A 12,014-nucleotide genomic window follows, 5' to 3' on the forward strand; every position below is an offset into this window, starting at 1 on the left:
AACTTCAGAGGTGGAAAAGCTTCCATCATCGGTCCCCAAAACCGGTATTTTAAATAAACTAACCCCTGAAATGATCAAAATAATAATTATAACATTATCAAATGTAATAAATATTAATTTTATTAAATTAAGACACCCAATATCAATAATGCTTTTTATTATCCTTCAAACCTTCCTAGTTGGATTAATAACAGGAACAATAATAGAAAGATATTGATTATCATATATTTTATTTTTAACATTTCTTGGTGGTATACTAGTATTATTTATTTACATTACAAGAATTGCATCAAACGAAATATTTCAGCCTAAATCAATCACTATAATTATTACATTAATAATGTTAGTATTTATCATATTAATATTAATTATTCTAGATATATCTATATTTATAGACTTTTTCAAAAACACCGAAACTATAAATATTGATAATTCAATCAATTATCAAGAAATAACAATATCTTTAGAAAAATTATATAATAGACCAACATTCATTATTACAATAATAATAATAATTTATTTATTTTTAGCACTACTAGCAGTTGTTAAAATCACCAATATTAATCAGGGACCTATTCGTAAAATAAGATAATTACTAATGAATAAACCCTTACGATTAAGACATCCTTTAATTAAAATTATTAATAACTCTTTAATTGACTTACCTGCCCCAACAAATATTTCATTTTGATGAAATTTTGGATCCCTATTAGGGTTATGTTTGGTAATTCAAATCGTAACTGGACTATTTTTAGCTATACATTATACATCAAATATTGAAATAGCATTCAGTAGTGTAGTACACATCTGCCGAGACGTAAATAATGGTTGAATTATCCGAACCTTACACGCAAATGGAGCATCTATATTTTTTATTTGTATTTACTTACATGTAGGACGGGGAATTTACTATGGATCTTATATATATATACATACCTGAATAATTGGTACAGTGATTTTATTTTTAGTTATAGCAACTGCATTTATAGGATATGTCTTACCCTGAGGCCAAATATATTTTTGAGGTGCAACAGTAATTACTAATTTATTATCAGCAATCCCATACTTAGGAACAGATTTAGTCCAATGAGTATGAGGAGGATTCGCTGTTGATAATGCAACATTAAATCGATTCTTCACATTCCATTTTGTATTACCATTTATTATTGCTGCTATAGCAGCAATTCATTTATTTTTTCTTCACCAAACTGGATCTAATAATCCTCTTGGACTAAATGGAGATATTGAAAAAATTCCATTCCATCCATACTTTACCTTTAAGGATTCTATTACGTTTGTAATAATAACATCATTATTAATTATACTATGTTTAATTAATCCTTACCTATTAGGAGATCCAGATAACTTTGTACCTGCCAACCCATTAGTAACACCAGTTCACATTCAACCAGAATGATATTTCCTATTTGCATATGCAATTCTACGATCTATCCCTAATAAGTTAGGAGGTGTTATTGCATTATTTTTATCAATTAGAATCTTAATAATTTTACCATTTTATAATAAAACACCATTCTGAGGCATTCAATTTTACCCTATTAATCAAATTTTATTCTGAATTATAGTAGTTGTTGTATGCTTACTAACGTGAATTGGTAAACGACCTGTTGAAGAACCTTATATTATAACAGGTCAAATCTTAACAATTATTTACTTCACATATTTCTTAATTAATGTCCATGTCGCAAACGCATGAGATAAATTAATTAAGGAATAAAGTTAATTAGCTTAGGAAAAGCATATGTTTTGAAAACATAAAATTAGAAGTTTAACTCTTCTATTAACTTTTCTCAAAAAATTTCACTAAACAAATGAGATAAATAAAATCTTTAAACCAACAAAGAAAATAAAAAAATTCAAAGATAAAGGTAAAAAACTTTTTCAAGCTAAGTACATTAATTTATCATAACGGAACCGTGGTAATGTTCCACGAACCCAAATAAAACCAAAAGATATAATAGCAAGCTTAATAAAAAATATAAAAGAATAAAAATCACCGCCCAAAAAAATTAAAGCCAATAACATTCTTATGAAGACAATTCTAGTATATTCAGCTAAAAAAATTAAAGTAAAACCACCCGCACCATACTCAATATTAAATCCTGAAACTAACTCAGATTCCCCTTCAGCAAAATCAAAAGGAGTACGATTAGTTTCAGCTAAGCAAGAAGCAAAACAAGCTAAAGCTAAAGGAAAAGAAATAATAATAAATCAACAATAAAGCTGATAGTTTATAAAATCAAACATATTAAAACTACCAATTAAAATAATTAAAGACAATAAAATTAAAGCTAAACTAACTTCATAAGAAATTGTTTGAGCAACAGAACGAAGAGAACCTAATAATGAATAATTTGAATTTGAAGATCAACCAGCAATTATAACAGTATAAACACCTAATCTAGTACAACATAAAAAAAATAAAAATCCATAAGAAAAAGAACACATATAAGTTAAATAAGGAAAAATTACTCAAACGGCTAAAGAAATCATTAAATTAAAAACAGGGGAAAAATAATAAAGTAGGTAATTAGATATAATAGGAATTGGCTGCTCCTTACAAATTAACTTAATAGCATCTCTAAATGGCTGAGGAATTCCAACAAAACCTACCTTATTTGGACCCTTTTGAATCTGAATATAACCTAAAACCTTACGCTCTAATAAAGTTAAAAAGGCAACACTAATTAAAACACAAATAACCAATAAAAGAAAATTCAAAATAAATATAAATAAATCATAAAGTATCAATACTATTTGTAGAAAAAATCTACATAAATGAATTCTAAATTCAACACATTTATCTGTCAAAATAGTAAATAAATTAATATTAATCAATATAACAAAAAATATTTTAACCATATGGTCCTTTCGTACTAATATGGATTAACAATCTTAGGATAGAAACCGACCTGGCTCACGCCGGTCTGAACTCAGATCATGTAAGAATTTAAAGGTCGAACAGACCTAATCATTGGGCTCCTGCACCCAAAATTTTTCTTAATCCAACATCGAGGTCGCAATCTGCTTTGTCGATATGAGCTCTCAAAATCAATTACGCTGTTATCCCTAAGGTAACTTAATCTTATGATCATAAATTATGGATCAAAATAACAAACATAAATAAATGATATAATAATGAAGAGTTTATCTATTCTTCATGTCACCCCAACAAAACATCATCATTAAATATAGAAAGACAAACAAAAAACTATATAAAAGTAAAATGTGAAGCTCTATAGGGTCTTCTCGTCCTAAAGAAGAATTTAAGCCTTTTGACTCAAAAGTTAAATTCAAAAATTTATTAAGAGACAGTTGATTTCTCGTCAAGCCATTCATTCCAGCCACTAATTAAGAGACTAATGATTATGCTACCTTTGCACGGTCAAAATACCGCGGCTCTTTAAAAATACGCTCAGTGAGCAGGCCAGACCTCAAAATATAAACAAGAGGACATGTTTTTGATAAACAGGCGGAAATCAATTTTGCCTAGTTCCTTATAATAAGTTCACAAGGTAAAAATTTCATACAAATAAATATACTAATTCTATCATTATTACAAAAATTTTAAAATTAAATTAATAATCTTAATAAAAAACATAAAATATTTATAAAATCAAAATAAAAAATAATGAACTAAAACGTAATCTTAAAGATAGCTGGTTTAAAGCTTACTATTATATTTTTATAAAATAAATTATAGGTTATTAACTTCAAAGCTTATCCCTTAAAGAATAAATAAGTTAATATTTTTACTTAAAAAATTAAATAAAAACAAATAACTTTAAAAAATTAAATTTTTTCTTAAGAAACTAGATATCTTGGGAAACGATTAACATCTCATTTCTATAAATAATTTAATAATAATTATGATACATTAACTATAAATTATTTATAAATCAACCCAAATCGAGACAAGTAAAATAAATACTAAAATTTTGATAAACCCTGATACAAAAGGTACAATAAATAAAATCTACTTAAAAAAATTTAAAATAATATTTCATAAAACACTTACATTACCAATAAACTATAATTTAAAAAATCAATTCTATAAAATATACTAAGACAAAAATACAATAAAATTATTTATATTAAATAATTAAATATACAAAAAATAAATATAATAAAATAAATAATCAAGATATCCTGATTTGCACAGAAAAATTTTCAGTGTAAATGAAACACTTTACTAATAAGTTATATCTTGAAACTCTGCCTAGATACACTTTCCAGTACATCTACTATGTTACGACTTATCTCATCTAAATTGAAGCTACTTTAAAATAAAATAGAATAATCAATAATGAGAGCGACGGGCGATGTGTACACATCTCAGAGCCAATATCAGTTAAATTAAATAAATTAAATTACTATCAAATCCACCTTCATTAACAGTATTTCACTATCAAATCCGTTATAAACAAAAATCTATTGTAACCCACCTCCTCTTAACTATAAGCTGCACCTTGACCTGAAATATTTTATAATTATAAATCTTGAGAATTATAACTCTAAAAAGATTCTCTGATAACGGAGATATACAAACAAATAAATTAAGTAGAGTAAATCGTGTATTATCAATCATGGGGTAGGTTCCTCTGAATGGAATGAGATACCGCCAAATTCTTTGGGTTTAAAGACCTTAACTAATAGTACCCTGGTAAATATAATTAACATTTAAAATAATAGGGTATCTAATCCTAGTTTATTATTTAAATTTCACAGATTCATAAAAAGGGCCACAAATAAATTTTAACATTTCACCTTACAAATTTATATTTCAACCCAAATAATATAAACAACTGTTTTAACCAATAATATTCACTTGTATCAATCGTATAACCGCGGCTGCTGGCACGAATTATGCCGATACTAAATCAATTGCTAAATCCAAAATCACTTGATAATTAAATCAAATTACTGCAAAAAGAACATTTAGTCTAACAAAACTTAAATATAATACAAAGAAAAAGTGAATAAACAAGCAAGAATAAAACTTTTAAAAATAAAAAATAAGAAAATTTTAAATCTATTAATTCAGGAAAAAATAAAAGATTCAAATATTTAAAGAAAAAAAAAGAAAAAAACCACAAACATTAACAAAAAAAAAAAGAAACGCCCCTATGTATGACCACAACAACTTCTCTATTTTATATAATTAAAGATTAATATGGAACATGTATAGCAATATATGTATTATATTCTTTCTTATTTAATCTTTCTTTTCACTAATAAATAAAGAAAGATTAAATAATATAATAAATATATTTTATACAATTATGTAATTTAATATAATATGTTATTAATATGAATTCTTTTTTTTATATTAAGTTAACTTTCATATATATTAGTTAAATAATCTAATTATAGATAATTTACATAATTATATTATTATAATTAATATAATTATTTATATTAATTATAATATTTTATATTATACCCTATTATTTTAAATGTTAATTATATTTACCAGGGTACTATTAGTTAATGTCTTTAAACCCAAAGAATTTGGTGGTATATCATTCCATTCAGAGGAACCTACCCCATGATTGATAATACACGATTTACTCTACTTAATTTATTTGTTTGTATATCTCCGTTATCAGAGAATCTTTTTAGAGTTATAATTCTCAAGATTTATAATTATAAAATATTTCAGGTCAAGGTGCAGCTTATAGTTAAGAGGAGGTGGGTTACAATAGATTTTTGTTTATAACGGATTTGATAGTGAAATACTGTTAATGAAGGTGGATTTGATAGTAATTTAATTTATTTAATTTAACTGATATTGGCTCTGGGATGTGTACACATCGCCCGTCGCTCTCATTATTGATTATTCTATTTTATTTTAAAGTAGCTTCAATTTAGATGAGATAAGTCGTAACATAGTAGATGTACTGGAAAGTGTATCTAGGAAGAGTTTCAAGATATAACTTATTAGTAAAGTGTTTCATTTACACTGAAAATTTTTCTGTGCAAATCAGGATATCTTGATTATTTATTTTATTATATTTATTTTTTGTATATTTAATTATTTAATATAAATAATTTTATTGTATTTTTGTCTTAGTATATTTTATAGAATTGATTTTTTAAATTATAGTTTATTGGTAATGTAAGTGTTTTATGAAATATTATTTTAAATTTTTTTAAGTAGATTTTATTTATTGTACCTTTTGTATCAGGGTTTATCAAAATTTTAGTATTTTTTTACTTGTCTCGATTTGGGTTGATTTATAAATAATTTATAGTTAATGTATCATAATTATTATTAAATTATTTATAGAAATGAGATGTTAATCGTTTCCCAAGATATCTAGTTTCTTAAGAAAAAATTTAATTTTTTAAAGTTATTTGACATGGACATTACTTAAGAAATATGTGAAGTAAATAATTGTTAAGATTTGACCTGTTATAATATAAGGTTCTTCAACAGGTCGTTTACCAATTCACGTTAGTAAGCATACAACAACTACTATAATTCAGAATAAAATTTGATTAATAGGGTAAAATTGAATGCCTCGGAATGGTGTTTTATTATAAAATGGTAAAATTATTAAGATTCTAATTGATAAAAATAATGCAATAACACCTCCTAACTTATTAGGGATAGATCGTCGAATTGCATATGCAAATAGGAAATATCATTCTGGTTGAATGTGAACTGGTGTTACTAATGGGTTGGCAGGTACAAAGTTATCTGGATCTCCTAATAGGTAAGGATTAATTAAACATAGTATAATTAATAATGATGTTATTATTACAAATGTAATAGAATCCTTAAAGGTAAAGTATGGATGGAATGGAATTTTTTCAATATCTCCATTTAGTCCAAGAGGATTATTAGATCCTGTTTGGTGAAGAAAAAATAAATGAATTGCTGCTATAGCAGCAATAATAAATGGTAATACAAAATGGAATGTGAAGAATCGATTTAATGTTGCATTATAAACAGCGAATCCTCCTCATACTCATTGGACTAAATCTGTTCCTAAGTATGGGATTGCTGATAATAAATTAGTAATTACTGTTGCACCTCAAAAAGATATTTGGCCTCAGGGTAAGACATATCCTATAAATGCAGTTGCTATAACTAAAAATAAAATCACTGTACCAATTATTCAGGTATGTATATATATATAAGATCCATAGTAAATTCCCCGTCCTACATGTAAGTAAATACAAATAAAAAATATAGATGCTCCATTTGCGTGTAAGGTTCGGATAATTCAACCATTATTTACGTCTCGGCAGATGTGTACTACACTACTGAATGCTATTTCAATATTTGATGTATAATGTATAGCTAAAAATAGTCCAGTTACGATTTGAATTACCAAACATAACCCTAATAGGGATCCAAAATTTCATCAAAATGAAATATTTGTTGGGGCAGGTAAGTCAATTAAAGAGTTATTAATAATTTTAATTAAAGGATGTCTTAATCGTAAGGGTTTATTCATTAGTAATTATCTTATTTTACGAATAGGTCCCTGATTAATATTGGTGATTTTAACAACTGCTAGTAGTGCTAAAAATAAATAAATTATTATTATTATTGTAATAATGAATGTTGGTCTATTATATAATTTTTCTAAAGATATTGTTATTTCTTGATAATTGATTGAATTATCAATATTTATAGTTTCGGTGTTTTTGAAAAAGTCTATAAATATAGATATATCTAGAATAATTAATATTAATATGATAAATACTCACATTATTAATGTAATAATTATAGTGATTGATTTAGGCTGAAATATTTCGTTTGATGCAATTCTTGTAATGTAAATAAATAATACTAGTATACCACCAAGAAATGTTAAAAATAAAATATATGATAATCAATATCTTTCTATTATTGTTCCTGTTATTAATCCAACTAGGAAGGTTTGAAGGATAATAAAAAGCATTATTGATATTGGGTGTCTTAATTTAATAAAATTAATATTTATTACATTTGATAATGATATAATTATTATTTTGATCATTTCAGGGGTTAGTTTATTTAAAATACCGGTTTTGGGGACCGATGATGGAAGCTTTTCCACCTCTGAAGTTTTAAAAGTGGGGGCTGGACTTATTTCCGGTTTACAAGACCGGCGTTTTTTTTTAACTATTAAAACTAATGTTTATATTCTCTATTTTTACTTCTTTATTGATTTATTTTGATGGTGTTTATGTTTTTTCTTCTAAACGTAAACATTTATTAATGGTTCTTTTGAGATTAGAATATATTGTTCTTTCTTTATTTATGTTAGTTATTGTTTTTCTTATTGAGTTTGATTATGATTATTTTTTTCCTGTTATTTTTTTAGTTTTTTCCGTTTGTGAGGGTGCTTTAGGTCTTTCTATTTTAGTTTCAATAATTCGTTCTCATGGTAATGATTTTTTTAATTCTTTTGGTTTATCTTTATGTTAAAGTATTTATTTATAACTATTTTTTTGATCCCTCTTTGTTTATTAAATAATTGTTGATGGTTGGTTCATTCTTTAATGTTTCTGTCAGGTTTTGTTTTTATAATTTGTGTTTATTCATATGCTGATTTGAATATAATTAGATATTATTTTGGTATTGATTATTTTTCTTTTAGTTTAATTTTACTTAGTTTTTGGATTTGTTCTTTAATAATCACTGCTAGAGGTTCAGTTTATTTAAGTTCATATCATTCTAATTTTTTTGTTTTTATGGTTTTGATTTTAATAATTATGCTTTATTGTTCATTTGCTAGATTAAGTCTTCTTTCTTTTTATATTTTTTTTGAGGCTAGATTAGTTCCTACTTTACTTTTAATTTTGGGTTGGGGTTATCAACCTGAGCGTTTGCAGGCTGGTGTTTATTTAATTTTTTATACTTTGGTTGCTAGATTACCTTTATTATTAGTTTTATTTAAGGTTTATGATTTTTCTAATACTTTATATTTTCCTTTATTGGTTGATTTTGGTTCTTATTATTTTATGTTTTATGTATTTATAATTTTGGCTTTTTTAGTTAAGATACCTATGTTTTTGGTTCATTTATGACTTCCTAAGGCTCATGTAGAGGCCCCTATTTCAGGTAGAATAATTCTTGCTGGTGTTTTATTAAAGTTCTTATTTGGGTTTAAAGTTTAATTATTTTTGATTGTCTTTAGGTTTATCTGGGGGTGTTATTGTAAGATTTATTTGTTTTCGTCAGGTTGATTTAAAGTCTTTAATTGCATATTCTTCTGTTGCTCATATAAGAATGGTTATTGGTGGATTGATGACTATGAATTGATGAGGTTGTGTAGGTTCTCTTTCTCTAATGGTTGGTCATGGTTTATGTTCTTCTGGTTTATTTTGTTTATCTAATATTATTTATGAACGTTTAGGTAGATGAAGATTATTAATTAACAAGGGTATAATTAATTTGATGCCAAGAATGGCTTTATGATGATTTCTTTTAAGATCATCAAATATGGCTGCTCCTCCTTCTTTAAATTTGGTAGGTGAAATTAGATTATTAAATAGAATTATATCTTGATCTTCTTTTAGATTCTTTGCTTTGATTTTTTTATCTTTTTTTAGAGCTGTTTATACTTTGTATATATATTCTTATTCTCAGCATGGGAATTATTATTCTGGTGTTTATACTTGTTCTCTTGGTTATTTTCGTGAATATCATCTTTTACTTTTACATTGATTGCCTTTAAATATTCTCTGTTTAAAGGGTGAATATTTCTTTGTTTAGTTTGCTTAAGTATTTTAATTAAAAATATTGTTTTGTGGAATCAATGATATGAAGTTTTTCATCTTAGGCCGTGAATTTATTTTCTATTTGTTCTTTGAGTTTTTTTCTTTGTTTATTTCGAGAACTATAATTTTTATTTCAGGTATTTATTATTTAATAATTGATTATAGAGTTTTTGTTGAGTGAGAGCTTTTCAATTTAAATGGTTCTATAGTTGTTATAACTTTAATTTTGGATTGAATATCTCTTATTTTTATATCTTTTGTTATATATATTTCTTCTTTGGTTATTTATTATAGAGAGGATTATATATCTGGTGAAAAGAATATAAATCGTTTTATTATTATTGTTTTAATATTTATTCTTTCTATAGGTTTTTTAATTATTAGTCCTAATTTAATTAGAATTTTATTAGGTGGAGATGGTTTAGGTTTAGTTTCTTATTGTTTAGTTATTTATTATCAAAATGTAAAATCTTATAGTGCTGGTATATTAACTGCACTTTCTAATCGTATTGGTGATGTTGCTATTTTAATTTCTATTGCATGAATGTTAAATTTTGGTGGTTGAAATTATATTTATTATTATGATTTTATTTCTAATTCTTTTGAAATAAAGCTCATTACTATATTAATTGTTTTAGCAGCTATAACTAAGAGAGCTCAGATTCCTTTCTCTTCATGACTTCCTGCTGCTATAGCAGCTCCTACTCCTGTTTCTGCTTTAGTTCATTCTTCTACTCTTGTTACTGCTGGTGTTTATTTATTAATTCGTTTTAGACCAATATTGGATACTTATAATTGTGGTTGATTTTTACTTTTAATTGGTTGTATAACTATATTTATGGCTGGATTGGGCGCTAATTTTGAGTTTGATTTAAAGAAGATTATTGCTCTTTCTACTTTAAGACAACTTGGTTTAATAATAACAATTTTGGCTATAGGTTATCCAAAGCTTGCATTTTTTCATTTATTGGCTCATGCTTTATTTAAGGCATTATTATTTATATGTGCAGGTTCAATAATTCATAATTTGAAGGATTCTCAGGATATTCGTTTTATAGGATCAATTGTTAATTTCATACCTTTAACTTCAGTTTGTTTTAATGTTTCTAGTTTATCTTTGTGTGGAATACCTTTTTTAGCGGGATTTTATTCAAAGGATTTAATTCTTGAGATGGTTTGTTTAAGATGAATTAATTGTTTAATTTTTTTTCTTTATTTTTTTTCTACTGGTTTAACTGCTTCTTATTCTTTTCGTTTGTTTTATTATTCAATATCTGCTGATAATAATTTTTATTCTAGATTTTCTTTTGATGATAAGGGTTATTATATTTCATTTGGAATAATTGGTCTATTGTTTGTTGCTGTTTTTGGTGGTAGTCTTTTATCTTGATTAATTTTTCCTATTCCTCATGTGATTGCTTTACCTTATTATTTAAAGTTTTTAACTATTACAGTTGTTATTTTAGGTGCTTATTTAGGTTATCTTATTTCTAATTTTGATTTTTCTCATAATTTATTTTCTTTAAGTATACTTTCTTTTGTTAGATTTGCTGGTTCTATATGATTTATACCTTTTCTTTCAACTAAGTTTATTAGATATATTCCTTTAAAAATAGGTTATTATTCATCTAAGTCATTTGATTATGGTTGAGGTGAATTACTTGGTGGTCAAGGTTTATATAGATTATTTATTTATTTAATTGGTTATATTCAAGGTTGATATGATTCTAATTTCAAGATTTATCTTTTAACTTTTATTTTTTGAATATTTATTTTGGTAATATTGTTTTTCGTTTACTTAAATAGCTTATAATTAGAGCGTGACACTGAAGATGTTAAGGAAGTATTTTTACTTTTAAGTATTTATAAATATAGATATATTATTTTTACAGTGAAAATGTAATGTTTTATTTAAACTATATAAATTTTAGAAATGTTAACGGAGTTTAACCGCTAATATAAAAAGTTAGCAGCTTTCATATTGGCTTTACATTTCCTTAATTGGAACTATTATAGTTCAATTATATTATTAGCAGTAATACGCCTCTTTTTGGCTTCAATTAATAAGAATAAGGGTAGTACATACCAATCTTCCAGGTCGAAACTGACTGCAATATTTCGCTTCTTATTCTATTTAAGGTTGATTGATAATATCAATACTTTTTGAATGCAACCCAAATGTTATATTTAACTACAACCCTTTATTCTGCTCATTGTAATGCTCCTTGGTTTCATTCATGGTATAGTCCTCCTAATAGAACTAGAATAAAAAA

This window comes from Schistocerca gregaria, chromosome X (genome assembly GCF_023897955.1).
Source record: "Schistocerca gregaria isolate iqSchGreg1 chromosome X, iqSchGreg1.2, whole genome shotgun sequence".
NCBI classification, from domain to species: Eukaryota; Metazoa; Arthropoda; class Insecta; order Orthoptera; family Acrididae; genus Schistocerca; species Schistocerca gregaria.